We start from the raw sequence: 19,530 nt of genomic DNA on the forward strand, positions 1-19,530 counted from the left end.
AAGATTTTATTTATTTATTCATGACAGACACACACACACACACACACAGAGAGAGAGAGAGAGAGAGAGAGAGAGAGAGGCAGAGACACAGTCAGAGGGAGAAGCAGGCTCCATGCAGGGAGCCCGACATGGGACTCGATCCGGGGTCTCCAGGATCACACCCTGGGCCAAAGGCGGCTCCAAACCATTGGGCCACCGGGGCTGCCCTTTATTTTATTTTTTTACACAAGTCAACGGGTTCAAAATGGTTAAGTGATTGGACCAAGATGACTAATGATAATATTCACTTATTGATATCCTATGACATCCGGTGACTCTGCTCCATGCTGCACAAGCATTCTCTGACTTGATGCTTGCAGGAATCTTTCAGAGGTACTTTTATTGTCTGTGGTTTAAAAAGGAAGATATTAATCTGAAAAGGAGCTTCAGGACACTTGTCCATGGTGGCACGGAAGGGCTGGCGCTGGTGGAGTCAGGATGGGAACCTGGGGGCACTGAGCTCAGAGGTGGAGCTGCTGGTCCCACATCACCAAGGGAGGTCTTGAAGCTTAGTGCTCAATACCGAAGCCAGATGTTCCATCTCCACTTGCACCTCCTCATCCCTTCTTCCCTCTAGTAGATAGCATTTCAGCATTCATGGCTTATGGCTTTTTTAAAAGAAATTTTTGTGTGTGTGTGTTTTATAGTAGATATTTATTTTTTAGCACAATTGTAAGCTTATAGAAAAATTGAGCAGAAATGCAGGGAGTTCCCATTTACCTCTCCTCTTCCCACAGTTACTATTAACATCTTATATTAGTGTGGTATACTTTTTTTTGTTTAAATAGGCTCCATGCCCAACAAGGAGCTTGGTCTCACGACCCTGAGAACAAAAGTCACATATGCTACCAAGTGAGCCAGCCAGGTCCCCCAGTGTGGGGTATACTTTGATGAACAAATACTGATACAGTATTAGAGTTCATAGTTTACATTAGGGTTCACCCTTTGTGTTATGAACTCTTTGGGTTTTGGCAAGTGTGTGATGTCATGTGTCCACCATTATAGTATCACATAGAACAGTTTCTCTTCCCTAAACGTCCCCCTGCATCTCACCTATCCATCGCCTACTCCCCACCTGCCCTGCCATGACCCTGACTGCCACTGATATGTTTACTATCTCTGTAGTTTTGCCATTTGCAGAACATCATATAGTTGGAATTAGATGATACATAGTCTTTTCAGACAGGTTTTTTTTTTTTTTTTTTTTTTTTACTTAGCAATATGTGTCACTCCATGCTTTTTTCTGGCAAGAAAGCTCATTTTATTTTTAGCAGTGAATAATATTCCTTTGTCTGGATATACTACAATTTATTTATCCATTAATCTACTGAAGGACATCTTGATTGCTTCCAAGTTTGGGCGATTATGAATAATAGTGCTGTAAACACCTGTGTGCAGGTTTTTTTTTTTTTTAAAGATTTATTAATTTATTCATGAATGACACACAGAGAGAGAGATCGAGAGAGGCAGAGACACAGGCAGAGGGAGAAGCAGGCTCCCTGCAGGGAGCCTGATGCAGGATCTGATCCCAGATTCCGGGATCACGCCCTGAGCTGAAGGCAGACGCTCAACCACTGAGCCACCCAGGCATCCCTGTGTGCAGGTTTTGTTTGGATACATTTTCAACTCACTTGAGTAAATACCAAGCAGCATGATTTATGGATTCTATGGTAAAAGTATGTTTAGTTTTACAATAAGCTACCTGGTTATCTTCTAAAGTGTCTGTATCATTTGCTTTGCCACCAGCAATGAATGAGAACGCCTGTTGCTCCACATCCTCACCAGCAAGGAGTGTTGTCAGTGTTTTGGATTTTAACCATTCTAGTGGGTGTGTGGTGGTATCTAGTTTTGTAATTCACAGTTCCCTGATGACATGTAGTGTTGAGAATCTTTTCATATTTTTGTCATCCGTATATTACCTTTGGTGAGGTGTCTAGATCTTTTGTCCATTTTTTAATAGGGTTACTTATTTTCTTATTGTTGAATTTTAAGAATTCTTTGTATATTTTGAATAATAGTCCTATACATATGTGTCTTTTGTAAATATTTTCTTTCATAATTCTTTAAAGATTTTATTTATTTATATTTATTTATATTATTTATATATTTAAGAGAGAACAAGAATGGTGGGAGGGCAGAGGGAGAGGGAGAAGCAGGCTCTCTGCTGAGCAGGGAGCCCTACATGGGGCTTGATCCAAGGACCTTGGAATCATGACCTGAGCTGAAGGCAGACACTTAACTGACTGAGCCATCCAGGCACCCCTTAATTCTATGTATTTTTTTTAAGATTTATTTATTTACTCATGAGAAACACACAGAGAGAGACACACAGACAGACACACAAGCAGAGAGAGAAGCAGGTTCCCTGTGGAGCCTGATGTGGGACTCGATCCCAGGACCTCGGGATCACAACCTGAGCCAAAGGCAGAAGCTTAACCACTGAACCACCCAGGTGTCCCTAATTCTATGTTTTGAAGCAGTTGTTGATTTGGGACACCTGGCTAGCTTGGTCAGTGATGTATTTCTCTCTCTCTCTCTTTTTTTTTTTTTTTGAGAGCAAGCAAGAGAGGTGGTGTGTGCAGGGGGAGGGCAGAGGGAGAAGGAGAGAGATTCTTAAGCAGGCTCTACATCTAGCACAGAGCCTGATGTGGGGCTCAATCTTATGACCCTGAGATCATGATGTGAGCTAAAATCAAGAGTTGGCCACCTAACTGAGCCACCCAGGTGCCTCAGTAGACTATCAACTCTTGATCTGTGGTTGTGATTTTGAGCCTCATGTTGGGTATAGAGACTGCTTAAAAAATTAATTTAAAATGAATGAATGAACGGTTGTTGATTCAACTTAACTGTTTGAATCCTGAGAAAGTGGAAGACTAATTCTGGACATGACATCAAATTAAAGCTCCTATTATTAATGCATTGTTTCAAGGAAAATATTTAAGCAGTGTATAGTCATGGTAAAATCATGTTGCTTCTAGCCAGTTGTCTTCTAAAGTCAGTTCCCCTGAAACATTTATCCTGTGAGGATGTCAAAGTGCTCTCGTACACAAGTTTGTGAAGAGTTGGATTCACTACAACTGGACAGATTTCTTAGCTGCAGCCTGCCCGAGAGCCTTTAGGCTGATGTCCATTGTGACAGAGAGAGGGAAATGGTATGTAACCTTTCCCAACACTGTTCAGCCCTGGAACCCTTATGTCTGGAAGTGGTGGGTATATTAGAGTTCTCCAGAGATACAGGTCCAGGTGGAGATAAATGTATTCAGGCTCCTGGAATTGGCTCACAGTGATGGAAGCTGTCTGCCATATGCAAGCGGAAGACCCAGGAAAGCCAGTGTTGTCATTCAGTCCCAATCCAAAGGCCTGAGAACCAGGAGTGCTAGGATCTCAGGGCGAGAGAGTTCTTTCTTTGCTCACCCACGTAGTAGAGCGTGTGTGTCTGAGGGCCAGAAGCAAGTCTCACTCAGTTTGCTTTTCCTGTACCTCGTCCAAGGGTCTCTGCCAGGGAGGAGTTTTTAAGATTCCAACATTGTATATTGGCTCCATATTCTCTGTTATCTTTTACCCATGTGGCACCGTTAGTCATTTCCACTTGAAAACTAAAAGGGGACCAAGATGATATGAGAAAAAGAGCCTGAGTCAGAGGGACATTTGGACAGGTTTCCCTTTAGCCTCAGCTGAGCACAGAGGCAGATCATGCATGGTCCGTCAGGGTTCCATCGTCACCGTAATGATCCCCATAGCCAGTGGCATAATTGATTGGGCCACTGAGAACATTATTGATCGTGGAAATGACCAGAGTAATTGGAGCAGCCAAATTGGATCTGTCTAGTAAAAGATGTGCCTGTTTGATGAGCGTTCTGGTGATTTGGTGATTTTTCTTTGTCACAGAATTCCAGCATTGGAAAGGGGCTTAGAGATCATCTGGCACCATATTCATATCCTGTAGATGAAGTATAGATTGAAGAGGGTTATATACAGGTCTTGATCCAGGAGACATGGTTAGTGATAGAAACACTAGTCCCATGGCTCCTTATTCCTTATCTTTCCAACAACATTCTAGTGCAAGTGAGTAGTGGGAGTGAGCTATAAGCCTCTGTTTTTATGTCATTGAGATTTTTCCCCATATGACTGAAGGGTAACCTAGCCCAGGCTGTCTGATCCTCTGTATGACTAGTTTATGAATGGTTGAGTTCTATGGACACATAAGATCCCCTCAGAAGGATGATGTGGGAACAGCACCCAACTCTTACTACAGGATCACTTGTTGACTGTTCATGTAGTAGGGGATGTGACTCTGTGTGTCTTATTGCTGTTGCTGTATTTAATTTTATGAATATTATATACCTTTCTTGAGAGTTAGGGCTTTTGGGGGGGATTTGTGGTTTGGGAATCTATTTTCTTTTCTTTCTTTTTTGGGGGGGATCTATTAGAGAATAACTGGCAGAGACAAGGAAAATAATGGAGAGCTAGAGATCTTGGTCATCAGCTCATAATTATGCACCATATTTTGGGTTGCAAAACTAAAGAAGAGGGTAGATTGAATCCCTCAATCACCTTTCATTTCCCTTTTTAATGATCAAATGGATAAGAATCCTAATACATTCAGGGATACCTGGCTGGGTCAGTCAGTAGAGGATGCAGCTCTTGATCTTGAGGTCATAACTTTGAGCCCCACATTGGGTATAGAGATTGCTTAAATAAAAACTTAAAAAAAAAGAATCCTAATCCATTCAAAGAATTTTTTAATAAAAGATTTTACTTATTTATTCATGAGAGACAGAGAGAGGCAGAGACACAGGCAGAGGGAGAAACAGATTCCCCATGGGGAGCCCGATGCGGGACTCAATCCCAGGACCCCAGGATCATAACCTGAACCAAAGGCAGATGCTCAACCACTGAGCTACCCAGGTGTTCCCATTCAAAGAATTTAATAATACACTTCAAGGTGGCTTTGGCAAAATAGACCTGATAGTATTTGAACGATGTACATTTCCCGCTGATAAGCTGTCTTGTGTTGTTTACTACAACAGCTCTTAGGTATAGACGTACGTATGGAGAAAAGGACAGAGAACTGGCTTGTGCCATTAAGGTGGCTGAGACTGGGTCCCACCAGGGAAAGAACCTCTTCTAGTCCAGACCCTGTTTTTAAGATACAATGGAAATGATGTCTGGATGATGGTGGGGGGCCCTCTACCCAACACCCAGTAGGATACCAGTTCTACCAAATCGGGTCTATTTGAATAGAAGGCAGGACTTTATTCTTGCTATTTTCTTAGGCTTACCAGAAACAATGACATTTTCTGAGAAGCTTAGTAACACTTGCAGAAGTTCCCGTAATTAGCTCAGACTCTGTAGACTCTGCTAACAATAACAAAGCTTTTGGAAACATCCCAGGAGCTGTTTGCCAGAAAGAACACCCTCCGTGCACCTTCTGATTCACATCTGACCATTCACCTTCCCAAATTCCACAGCCACTTCCCTTTCTACCCTTGCTTTTGCTTGTCCTCCTCCACCAGCTTGGGTTTCCCTTACTTCCTTTTCTACCTCATCCTGCGAGGTCAAGTTTAAATGCTCCTACTTTTATAATAAGTCTCCCTAAAAACGTTAAAACCCACAGTGACCTTAGAGCCCAGCAATTCACTCCTGGCTATTGACCCAGTAGAAAGCCCCCAAAAGACTTGCACAAGAATGTTCAAAGTAGCTCTGTCCATAATAGCTGAAAATTGCCAACAACACAAATGTCTGTCAACAGAGCTGAGCGTGGTACATTCCTACAACAGACCACCGCTCAAAGAGACAAAGGAAGCAGCCACTGGTCTTTGTAACAAGTGGGTACTTTGTGCTGTATGAACGATGATGTCAGAACTATGTCAGAAATAAGGACGCACACGGCAATTTTCCATTTTTGCAAAATTGAAGAACACAGGCAATACTCATCTACGGTGAAATGGACTGGAACAGTGATTGGCCAGGGGGGCTGTGGAGATTGCCTGGAAAGGGCTGGGGAGAACTTGGTGAGATTATGACAATGAAAATGTCCTGGGTCCTGATGGGTGCAGTGGGCTACACGAACAGTTGCAGTCATGAAACATCAAACCAGAACACCTAAGATCTGTGTATTTTCCTGCATGTAAATTAAAATAAGGTAAAATAGAACCATGAAAGGAAACATACCACTTTTTCTAGCTCTTAATTTTGCTCATTTCCTATTACTTTGGGCATTAGGCTTTCCTGGTCACTTCTCTGTAAACTTACTGTCAGAGACAGGACAGTATCAGTTACACTCTCGTGTTTATTAGCATCATGGGTCTCACGTTCTCAGGTCTCATGATGCCTTTAAGGTATTAGTTTCCAAATCAAAGTGTTTCATATGTTAGACAGAAAACAAGATATTTTGGGATCCTTTGACCTTTTTTTGGTGCTTCTGATACCATGAGAAGGTGTTTTATTCACTTGTGAAGATTATTCCTGATTCCTATATAGTCTGGGACTCTGGGTGGCTCAGTAGTTGAGCGTCTGCCTTTGGCTCAGGTTGTGATCCTGAGGTCCTGGGATTGAGTCCCGCATCGGGCTTCTAGTGGGGAATCTGTTTCTCTCTCTGTCTGTGTCTCTGCCTCTCATGAATAAATAAATAAAATCTTCAAAAAACCCTCCACACATAATTTTCCTTTAAATCTCACTCTCGGAAAACTACTGACTCTCTTTCTCCTATGGAACTTCCAGATGGATTATTTCCCTTGACATGTCTCCCTCCCCCACTGAACTCGGAGCTCTCTTACAGGTGGGAAGTGTCTTACATCCATTTCCCTAGTGCCCCTTCCAGGAGCAGGAAAAAAGATAGAGGCATTCAATAATGTTTATTGAAAAAAAAAGAATAAATAGCACCATCTATATATTTCTTTCTCCTGTGGCTGGTGCAATGAACAAGGACTGCAATCAGAGGCCAGAACTTTGGAACATGTTGGTTTTGCAGATAGGGTTATCTATGCTCTGAAAGCCGTCTCCCTTCTCACGCCCTCCATCACTCTCACCCTCCACTCCCCATATGACTACCTGATGACTACATCCTTGTAGTGTAAGAGTTCCTATTAACTTCATACTAGAGGAGCCTTTGGAAAAAAAAAAATGCCATTACAAATTGGAAGCAATTTGAACCAAAAAAGTGATGACTTTTCAAACGAGATTACCGAGTGTTACACTTTGGCCTTTTACTTTATTGAAGGCAACGTTTTTCTACTGGGCTTCTCCAAACACAATATGTTCGGGCTGGCTTGGGTTTAAAATGTAATATTTAAAACAGCAACATGTCTGACAGATCCCAGCAATGAAATACGTCCATTTCTTTCAGCAAGGAGCAGAAGGCAACATGAGGCAGCTGCGAGAATTAATTCACCGCGAGAGCTGACATTTTCGAGCTGACTGCCTCTTAGAGAAAATGATGTCACCCTCTAGCAGCCTAATGACAGTCATCAGCCCGGGAGGACACATGCTAATAAGGTTCATTGCTCACCTGCTTTTCTTTTTGGTTTAGCCAGGGTGTCCTTGGATGCCCACGATTTGGCATTGTGTTCCTAGAATAATTTCTAAGCAGGACTGGAGTGTGAAACTCAGGGAATGATTTTTTTTTCCTTGTCAGAAAATTGAATGAATAGGCTTCTACCTTCTTCCAGTGACTCCGAGCCCTATTTCTAGTTTGTTCATAAAGAACCAGATTCTGGTTGACTTTTCTTTTGTTGGTGTTAAAACCAGTGTTTACACTGGAAAAGGCCATTGCTTCACGAGGCTGGGTTGCCCTGATGTAAAGAAGAAGAGGTGAGGGAGCATGGTTGAGCATCTGCAGTGGTTGAGCATCTGCATTTGGCTCAGGTCATGATCCCAGGATCGAGTCCCGTATCAGACTCCCCACGGGGAGCCTGCTTCTCCCTCTGCCTCTCTCTGTGTCTCTCATGAATAAATAAAATCTTAAAAAAAGAGAGAGAGGTGAGATGAAAATCTAAAATTTCAGGGCACCTGGGTGGCACAGCCAGTTACCCTTTTGACTCTTGGTTGTGATCTCAGTTGTGAGATTGAGCCCCTGGTCAGGCTCTGACCTTTGTGAGGAGTCTATTTGGGTTTCTCTCTCTTACTCTCCCTCTGTCCCTCCTCCCTACTCTCTCTTTCTCTAAAATAAATACATAAATCTTTTTTAAAGATCTAAAATTTCATTCTCAGCCATTAAGAACTTTGAATCTGAAATTTCTAGAATACCTGGTGTAGATGTCCTGGATCTGGCTTTACTCCTGGATAAAACTAGGGGTTTTAAAGGAGTTTCAAGATGAATTTCTCTGGATCAGATAAGAAGAGGGGAACTAGCAGTGCTGGCAGCTCATCTACACCTCTCTGATGAGGGCTTTCCATGCTGGTGTCAGGACTCATCTAAAAAAAGACACCTGTTAGATTCTGAAGCCCTGCAGCCTTTGTCTCTCCCCTGATACAGCACCAGTCTAGCCTCTTCTGAGCAATTATGCATGGGGACATGCTGATGACATATCCAATGGCACCTACACATCTCTTTTTCCAGCAAGGCCCACTGGATGCCTTTCAATTGAGAACTGTCCTGAACAGATACAGTGGTTGGCAAGGGGCTAAATAAAAGAAGTGAGCCATGGATTTTGGAGGAAGTCAGTGAGTTGCAGATACAGGAGGACTATGGTGCTTACTACTGAGGAGCTTTCCTTTTGCCTTACCTTTGGCCTCCTGGTCTAGCTGGAGATGAGCTTCTGGAAACAGAAGATGAATGCTTGAGAGTTAGACATTCAGACCCACTTGACAGGAGGAAAAATCTATGTGCTTAGCAATGGAAGTGGTTCAGACCATTTCAGGGGCTGTCTACACCAGAGGGCAGGCTGGTCACTTACCACATCAAAGATCAGTGGTGTTTCATTGGTAATGTAGTGAAAAAGTAGGTCTTGGTTGAATCTGGAAGCATAGATCCAATAAATTTAATAAATTCGATAGCTTATAACCTCTGGATCCGATGTCTGACATCCTTTGAAGTGGCTGTGTGTGGATTTAATTTGGTGAACACTCAATTAGCATTGACTCTGTGGAAGGGCTCTTCCAGGCTCTGGGGCCTGGAGAAAAGGAAGGACAGACTGCCCCTGGTGTATGATCATATGAACAAAAATAACTTACATTTCAGAAGGCACATGTCACATGTACTTAATTCTCACAGCAAACTTCTGAGTTGGGCATTATTATTAGTAGTAGTTAACACATCTTTCCCTCAATATAAGCTTTGTCTTTTTTTTTTTTTTAAAGATTTTTTTATTTATTTGAGAGAGAGAGAGAGAGTACGAGCAGGGAGGAAGGGTCGAGGGAGGGGGAGAGGCAGACTCTCCACTGAGCAGGGAGCCCCATGTGGGACTTAATCCCAGGACCCTGAGATCATGACCTGAGCCGAAGGCAGACACTTAACACACTGAGCCACCCAGGTGCCCCTAAGCTGTGTCTTTTGCTTGTGCGTCGGTTTCTTTTCTATAAAATGGGTCTGTTAGATTAATAATGATAATCACAATAATTAACATTTATGGAGGATATAGCTTTGCCAAATGTTCTGTAAGTATTAGCTAACTGGATCCTCACAGCAGTGCTCTGAATTCTGGCCCTTTCCATAGACCTGCAAGAGAGTCAAGTCACACATCCGAGGTCACAGTTGGAACTCAAATCCTCTGGCTCCACATACAGGGCTCTCTTTTCCTTCCCTCCAGGTTTTTATTTACAGACTAGCTAGTTAATATAATATACAGTGTTCTATTAGTGTCAGGTGTACGACATGGGGATGCCACACTTCCATACATCACCTGGTGCTCATCACGGCAAGTGCGTTCCTTTCGTCCCCATCACCTGTTTTGCCCACCCCCCCCCACCTCCTCCCCTCCTGTAACCCTCAGTTTGTTCTCTACTATGCTCTTTCTAAGATGCTAGGCAGCTTTCCTTCTCAACGTCAACACCATTCCAAATAGAAACAGGAGACGTGGCATCCATGGAGCAGACCTCATGTCTGGCTGCAGAACTCCAGAGGCCCTATGGCAGACTTGGCATTTTACCTGTGCGCTCGGAGGCTCACCTCTGCCCATGGGTAGAGGGGTGGCACAGGGAGCCCCCTTTATAGGTGTCCCTCAGTCCCCTCATGGATGTTGTCTTCTTATTCCTTCTGAATTCCAACACTTGTTCTTGACAGCTCTGCAAGTAGAAGATCCTATTTGTGGTTGACTAAATTGTTGATGTAGTTTCTGGCCAGGGCAAGACTGATCTCACCAGAACAAGGGATTCAAGGCTCCATTTGGCGGCAGGATCAGGTGTGATGCTTACTCACTGAAAGAGGCAGATTGGTTCTGAATGAGAGGTGAGGGGCATAGGTTCCGGTCTTGGCTTTTTCTCGTTACTGTTTTAATGTCTTTGATGAGCCTTCCTCTGTCGCTAGGCTCATTTCCTTGTCTATAAAACAACTCTATCTTCTGAACTTCAAATGACCTTTGGCATTTCCCCCATAAGACAAGGGAGGTGAGAGTGCTTTGTGGCTGTCTATACCCATGGAAGGTATTGCCACTATGCTTCATGATTTTCTCTTAGGAAATATTGATAACAAATACCCTCTGTGCTTTTCAGACATCACAGAAAGTTCTTTTTCTCCAGAGAACCTTGAAATATCAATTGTAATTGGGCTTTCCACAGCAAGTGAAGATAGCTGTGTGTTATCTAAATATGTCATCCCTAATTTTTAAAATTCACTTTAAGGAACTTTGAACAACCAGGTGCATTTGATATCTAACCTGAACTTTTTAAACCATGTATCAAAATATTTAGAAGGCTGTAGGCAAGGGGAGTACGAAGGCAGGCGGGGAGTGGGGGGGGGGGGCGTGGCATTCCTTTCCCTATAGGTCAGGGAATTCATTTTGGAAGGAGAGGTTCAAGGTCTAAATGAAATCTGAGGCTGTAAAAGAGGGATGAAGTGGACTTGAACTGGATCTCCACATTGACGGATAAGAACACACAGCTGATGGCCCAAGTGCTAGAGCAGAGTGTTCGATCTGTCCTAGTCCAGTGGCCCATACAGTGGAGCACCAAAGAAATTCCCTTCTGAAGCCTCCCATTAAGTGATCTTCCTGCTCATTGTCAACGGGGAAACCCCACAACCGGGCAGAAGCATTCCCAGTGTCCAGGAACATTCCCCTGGGTTGCAGTTTGCACCTCTACCCATTTTCCAGCTCTGAATGGAAGTTTCCTGGGGAACTTCTTCTACCAATGGACCGTATGAGGTTTGCCCCCTGGGAGAAAAGTAAAAAACAAAACAAAACAGAACAAGAACTGACACACACACACACACACACACACACACACACACACACACACCCTTCCTCCCCCAAAATATTGGAGGCCAGAGCAGACAACACCTATTTTTTTTTTCCAGGACAGGTGGAGATGCCCGTCCTTTGGTATTCAGTTGTATGAGGCAGTGGCGCTCCCTCAAGTTACCAGCAAAGCCTCCTGACTTAATGATTTAAAAAAAATGAAAAGGGGTTTAAGATTACTTGGGTAGAAAGAGGGTTGGTGGGGGCTTCTCAGTCACAGATAAGCATCGGTTCTTTGTGATCTGCTCTATTGTCAGCCAAGCCACAGCTCCTGCGTTATAATGGTTTCTGCATTATTCTCCTTGTGCCCAAGAGGAGGGAGAGTAAACCTTATCCACAGGCTCCTGTAACCACCGGACACCCCACTCCATCAGAGGCAGGCTCTGGGGGGTGCGGGGCATTCACTAGTTAAAAGAAAGGGAAGAACCACCATTCACAGGAGGTATCCGTATTCCCTATCTTAGTAAACCTTGAGTGTTTGTCTGCACACCATTGTCTAGAAAAAAGCCCAAACCCAAACCAATGAGTAAGAGAGAGATTATACAGGCTACTGAAGTGGGTGGTTAGGGGTGTGTTGGGGGATGGGGGCTGGTGGTGAGTAGGGACAGGCAGCCAGGGGTTAAAGTCAGGCTTTTATTTGAAGCTTCTTGCTGCTTTTCTGTAGCAGCTTCGTTGCTAACGTAAGAATTCTCTTCCTGAGCTGGGTGAAGCTTGTCTTTTATTTTTATTTTATTTATTTATGAAAAGATTTATTTATTTACTCGAGGGAGAAGGGGCAGAGGGAAAAGATGTCAAGTAGACTCACTCCTGAGCGTGGGGCCCCAACTTGGTGCTCCATCCCATGACTGAGATCACCTGGGATCATGACCTTAGAGCTGAAACTACAAGTCCACACTTAACTGCACCATCTAGGCTCCCCAAAGCATGTCTTTTAAAAGACAAAAACAGGGGCCCCTGGGCGGTTCAGCTGGTTAAGCATCTGCCTTCGGCTCAGGTCATGATCACTGAGTGGTGGGATGGAGCCACTTGTGGGGCTCCTTGCTCAGCAGAGGGTCTGCTTCGCCTTCTGCCCCTCCCCCACTCATGCTTTGAGCTCTCTCCCTCTGTCTCAAATGAATAAATAAAATACTTTATTTTACTTTCCTAAGATTTTATTTATTGCGCAGCCCCGGTGGCACAGCGGTTTCGTGCCGCCTGCAGCCCGGGGTGTGATCCTGGAGACCCGGGATCGAGTCCCACGTCGGGCTCCCTGCATGGAGCCTGCTGCTCCCTCTGCCTGTGTCTCTGCCTCTATCTCTCTCTCTGTGTCTCTCGTGAATAAATAAATAAAAAAAGAGTTTTAAAAAAGAGGTTTTTTTATAAATAAAAAAAGATTTTTAAAAAAGATTTTTTTAATAAATAAAACAAGATTTTTAAAAAAGTTTTTTTTTATAAATAAAAAAAGATTTTATTTATTTATTCACGAGAGGCACAGAGAGGCAGAGACACAGGCAGAGGGAGCAGCAGGCTCCATGCAGGGAGCCCGACGTGGGACTCGATCCCGGGTCTCCAGGATCACACCCCAGGCTGCAGGCGGCGTTAAACCGCTGTGCCACAGGGGCTGCCCAATACTTTAAATAATAGAAAAATAAAAGACAAAAACATAAACTCGACTTTATTAAGATACCATTTGCATACCATAAAAGATACCTGTTTCAGGTATATAGTTCAATGGTTTTTAGTTTATTTATGAATTGGTGTAGCCATAGCCATAATCTCATTTTAGAAAGTTTTTGTAACTCCAGAAGGCATCTCAGCACCCATTTGCTATTACCCTCCCTGCCTCTCCCTAGCAGCCCTAAGCAACAGCTAATCTACTTTTCTGTTTCTATAGATTTGCCTATTGAATCTTTCATACAGAAACATGCAATATGTGGTCTTTTCTGGCTGTTTTCTTTTCACTTAGCCTAATGTTTTCAGGGTTCATCCATGTTGTAGCAGTACTTTGTGTCTTTTTTAAAGTTTTATTTTTTATTTTTTAAAAGATTTTATTTATTTTTTCACGAAAGACACACAGAGAGAAGCAGAGACATAGGCAGAGGGAGAAGCTGGCTCCCTCCAGGGATCCCGGGATCATGACCTGAGTCAAAGGCAGATGCACAACCTCTGAGCTATGCAAGCATCCCTCTTTTTAAAAATTTTTAAAAGATTTTATTTATTTGAGAGAGAGAGAGTGAGAGCACAAGCGGGGGGAGGGGCAGAGGGAGATGGAGAAGCAGACTCCCCACTGAGCAGGGAGCCAGATGTGGGGCTCCATCTGGGGACCCCCGGGATCATGACTTGAGTTGAAAGCAGATGCTTAACCAATTGAGCCCCCCCAGGTGCCCCACTTCCTATCTTTTTTATTATTGGATATGATCCTGTGGTGTGGCTCTCACATTTATCCATTCATCAGTGGATTGACATTGGCATTATTCCCACATTGGGGCTATTATGAATAATACTGCTATGAACACATGTGTACAAGTTTTTGGTTTGATACATATTTTCATTTCTGTTGGGTATTTACCTAAGACTGGGATTGCTGGGTCACATAAAAACTTTATGTTGAACCCTTGGAGAAACTCCCAAGCTGTTTTCCAACGTCGCAGATCCACTTTTCTTCCCCATCAGCACTGCATGAGGGTGAGACCTGTCTTCTTGTAGTCTTCTTCAAATCCCATTTGTAGGATTCTAAGTTCTGTGAAAGATTAGAAATGTAGCAGGCAGTTCATTTTAATACTTATTTAGGAAGTCTCTTTTCTCCTCCCAAATGGCAAACATTTCTGTTGTCTAATGAACAGGTGCTACCAAGCTAATGAAGCTGGAATACTAATTTCTTATTTGATTTGTAATAATCTTCAGTAATTACAGAAGGATCTTTATGCATTTAGCTTTCTGTGTATATATGTTCCAGGGCACTAACATTTATTTCTTTTTAAAATTCACATTCTTCACTGTTTTGCTATTTAATGATTAGTACCTTGATTACAGGTCATTAATGCCTGTTTAAAAAACAGGTCCATGTTTGCATTTCAAGACGTATCTTTTATTTCATACTGATTCAAAGCAGTTCATTTCTTTATCCATAGAAACACTTATGCCAAGATATAAAACAGCTATTTTATTTTATCTTAAAGATTTTATTTATTTATTTTAGAGAGAGAGAGATAGAGAGAACAGAGGGAAAGAGGGAGAGGGGAAGCAGACTCTCCATTGAGCAGGAAGCCTGATACAGGCTTGATTCCTGGGCCCTGGGATCATGACTCTAACTGAAGGCAGATGCTCAACCAGTTGATCCACCCTGGGCACCCCTAAAATTTGAAGAGATTGAAATTTAGTCTTTGGAAGTGAAATCTGTGTATCCTTCATTTATACCTGACCTGAAAATTTTTGGTATTGAATGAATTTTAGGGACTCAAATGCCATTATTTATTATTTATTTTTATTTTTTAAAAAAGATATTATTTATTTATTTTTATTTATGAGAGACACACAGAGGGAGGCAGAGGGAAAAGCAGGCTCCCTTTGGGGAGCCCAATGGAGGATTCAATCTCAGGACTCCGGAATCACAACTTGAGCCAAAGGCAGACACTCAACACCTAGGTGCCCCTCAAATGCCATTATTTATGCAAAACCCTTATTTTATGAACATAATGTATTAGGTTTATGAGATATACCTAAAAGTTTTTTTTTTTCCCAAAAAGATCTATTTATTTATTTGAGAGAAAGAGAGAGAATATATGAGAGCACAGGTGAGAGAGGGAGCAGAGGAGAGGGAGAAGCAGCCTACCTGCTGAGCAGGAAGCCTGACAGGTGGCTCAATCCTAGGACCCTGAGATTATGACTAAGCCAAAGGCAGTTGTTTAACCAACTGAGCCACTCAGATGCCCCAAACCTGTTTTTAAGACAAATAAAATTGTTCATAAATCTAGATTGATTTCTTACTGTGCTTGCTTGATGTGAAGGTTGTTTCGAGAATTATTTTTTCCCTGTTTTGGACATTAGCTGGCACTTTGTCTTTAATTTCAACATTTGCAAACAAGGTGTGGATCCAGGTGATAGACCTATTGGGAACAGCATCCTTCGTGATTAGTGAGCTTTCTCATTCTTGAGATACGATCACCTCTGCCACTTGAAACCAAGGCTTCTAATGACATGTGTTGAAGGACAAGACTTGATTTTCAAGTTTCCCTTTGGTCTGTTTCATCTCCATTTGCTGACCCTGGATTATGCAGATAACATACTGCTTTTAGTAATCTGGCCCCTGTGCTAGACCTTGGCTGTCATACTACATTATAAGCGATGGTTCCAGTGTGTCTTTTACATAAGGACTGTTTTCTTCCCAGGGATCCCTCTAAGATATTCAGGGCTAACTATAAAAATATTGCTGAATCCTGTTCTCAAGTAGAGTTTCAAGGTTAACATGAAAACTGTTATCACTTGCTTATGCTGCATAAAAATCTGTTTTATCTTTGTAACAATCCTTTTAAAAAAAACATTGCAATTCCTTTGCTATACCAGCGTTTTCTCAGATGCCAAGCAGACTATGACTTGCTGGCAAAAGAACAAGTTATGATTATTTATATGCCAGTATGCATTTGTTTCCATCTAGAGTTATAAACAATTAATCACTGATAATCAATTGTGACAGCAAGAAGAATTTCTACCCCACTACCTTATATTCCCAGCAACAGAGAAACACAAGTAATTTTGATAATGTCTTGTGTGTCCAGTGAAATAATTCCCTTATTATTGGCTTTTAGCAAGAATTTATAATTAAATCAGAGAGGAAAAACACTAGCAGCCAACATTGTGTCACATTTATTTCAAGTGTAATGTCACAGTTTCATGGATGGTCACTTAGGCACTGAAATGGTACAAATATTAGGGAGTAGAAATGGGGCCATGAGTTATGTTCATTTTCCTGCCTTACCAAAATAAGAGGGGTAAATACACATAAAGCTGTTGGCCTTTCCATGTACTTGAGTTTCTTTGTGAACCAGCAGTGGCTTAAGATGGCAATCTGTCCTCTAACTTTTCATGTAAAGTAATTGTTTTAAGTTTATTTTTTGAAAAGAATTTGATATACCCCCACACACATAGAGACATAGGCGTAGAGAGAAATAAACATTGTATATATAGACAATTTCTTTTAAAAAGTAGATTTAAGGGTGCTTGCCTAAGTTAAGTGTCTGCCTTTGGCTGAGGTCATGATCTCAGGGTCCTGGGATAGAGCCCAGAGTCAGGCTCCCTGCTCAATGGGGAGCCTGCTTCTCCCTTCTCCTACCCCTCTTGTGCTCTCTCTTGATCTGTCTCTCTCAAATAATAAATAAAAGTTTTAAAATTAATTAATTAAAATAGATTTAAAAGAATGACTTTTTATGTACCATACCATGTGTGCGTGTAACCACTCGTTAAGGATTTGGAAAAATATTTATCCAGCGTCTTCTTTTCCATATCTACATATGGTTTTCATAAAAGAGCTTCCAACAGAAAGGAAAAAACATTAACAATGTAACAAAATTAAGGGAATTAAAAGGTTTAAACTTTTAGTTATAAAATAAATAAGACAAGGAGCTGCAATGTACAGTGCAGTTAATAATATTGTAACAAGCTTACGTGGTGACAGATGGTAGCTAGATTTATCATGGTGATCACTTCATAATGTACATAAATGTTGAGTCACTATGTTGTACACCTGAAACTAATCTATATTGTATGTCAGGTAGACTTCAATTAAAATAAACAAAAACAACTTGGACTATGTTTTATGGCAAATGGTTTAAAACATTAGAAAACCGTCTTTAGAGGCTGCAAATGAGTGCCTGCTTTCCACTTGGACCAGTGGTGATTGCACCATCGCCTAGAAATATGGAGACACTGTGGTGTGTGGACTAGGGTGCACTCCTGTCCTCATTATAACGTGGCCTGGGGCTTGGAACCTAACATTATTCCAGAACATAATGAGCTGTGTACTGTAATGAAGGTGTTTGAAATTGATTTGACTGTTATTTGGTATAAAAAGTCCCAGATCAAAGACTCTGGCATGCCCACAGACACATAGGCGTTCACAGACAAAGGACACTGTATGACGGTCCAGAGGCAAGTGGAGAGGTGTGGTACCTTCCGCTGAGTCAAGGAACCTGTCAAGCAGTTATCTGATCTTTTTTTTCCAAGTCACCACACATCACTCGAAAACTGCCATATGGCACGAGATGATTTTGAGGATTATTTTGAAGACGATTCTAAAACCCTATTTCATTTCCCTCTTGTTTCCTAGTAGTTTTGCATTGTTATTTCATCACCATCACGGACACCCTCCGAAGCTAATTTGTAAAATGAATTTTACTGAATGCCATTTAATCTTATTGCCATAGTTACACAACCAGAAATCGAAGATTGCTAGGCTGTGCTGAAAATAGCTGACTTGATACAAGGAAGAGGACTAATTCTTATGCAAAGCTCTGTACTCACAGCCCGATCTCTGATTCAAAGAACAATGGAAAGTTTGATCTTTGAAAACCTGACCTTCTGATGCCTTTTCATTCTCCAGCCCAGAACATGACAGGTTTGAATGAAATGTGGAAAAGCTAAAGATGAGGTCTTCTGCTTTGCAACCTGCTGTTTCAGCTTCTATGATATTGTTATAGTGAGCTCCTAGCCTATTTGCCTCGATATTTGCACAGGCAGTACTGGGGATGTTAGCAGTGTTTGTGAAGTGCAAAGCTAGGGACCCATGTCAGCTTGAAATTTAAGGAAGTCTTAAATGATCTGTGAGCATTGCTCTTTTTAACTGACAAATCTAGCTGTATCTGTCTCTCATCTATCATTCTACCTACCTATCTATTTATCGCCTCTTATTCTGTCTTCAGGAAGCAAACCCATAGCCTCAGTCAACACAGGTACTTCGTGTTAAAGGCTTGGGTTAGATTATGTGACATGAAATTGAGGCACGGAACACCAAAGGGCCCCCCTCTGTGGCTACAAGTATACCAAAGTGATATGTACCCTTTTACCTTATGGAATGTAAATCAACAAAAAGTGTAATCAAAATAAGTAAGTAAAACAAATAAATAAATGATAGATAAAAGTAAGCTCTACTTACTTTTCCAGCCCAATGTGGGGCTGGAACTCATAGCTCTGAGATCAGGAGTCACATGCTTTACTGACTGAGCCAGCCACGTGCCCCAGAATAAGCATGTTTGAAGGAGAGTTGCTTGTTTGAAAGCAATCAGTTTTTAAGATTTTCCTCATCACCAAGGCCCCTTTAATGTAATATTCAATGTCCTAAAAATCTGTTCTACGTCCTAATGAATTGTCAACATGTAGTTCGCATTATTTTTGCTCCATAAAAACAACCAAATCAATTTCTTTTGACATTTATTTTCTTTCCTTGGCCTTCCATTGTCTCACCTGTAAAATGAGGGGATTAGACCTCTGAGATCTTCATCAAGCAGAAAATTCGGATTTAATTATTCTTTTAATTTTCATGAGTTCAAAGTGCAGTTTATCTAATTTAACTTAGGTTATTAAGGCGATAGTGTATTTGAACATAGTTTTATGGTATTTGATCAACAATTCATAAACAAACATGGTCACTTACAGATTCTTAGTAAACAGGAAAAGCAGCATGTATTTAGGGAGTCAGCACAAAGGGACCAGTACCCTTGCCAGGGCAGGAAGCCAATGGGCCAGAGGCTCCATAGCTATGGCTCTATAGTGTTTGCTGGCTGCTGTGGGGCTTCTGTTCACTGCCTTTTATATGCAAAGATCTCTAGGGGCCTTTGGGCGTCCTGGGGGACTGTTTGTTGAATGTGAGAGCGCCAGAGAGGAAACCACGGTTCTCTTTCTATAGCCACCCCACTGAAGGGCTGTGTGTGCACACTGGCCTCACACATGGAGGACGAGGAGATTCTAAGTGCGGGGGTTTTGCCACATGCATTCCGAGGGACCTTCTGTTATTTTTGCAAGTGTGGGAAATGCTGTCTTCATCAAAGGAACCAGGCTTCATGTCTGCAGGACTTCCCTGGGCCTTTAAAATGCTAGTCCCCCAACAGGCAAGTCCCCTGAAAGCGAG

This window comes from Canis lupus, chromosome 11 (assembly GCF_003254725.2).
Source record: "Canis lupus dingo isolate Sandy chromosome 11, ASM325472v2, whole genome shotgun sequence".
Taxonomy (NCBI): domain Eukaryota; kingdom Metazoa; phylum Chordata; class Mammalia; order Carnivora; family Canidae; genus Canis; species Canis lupus.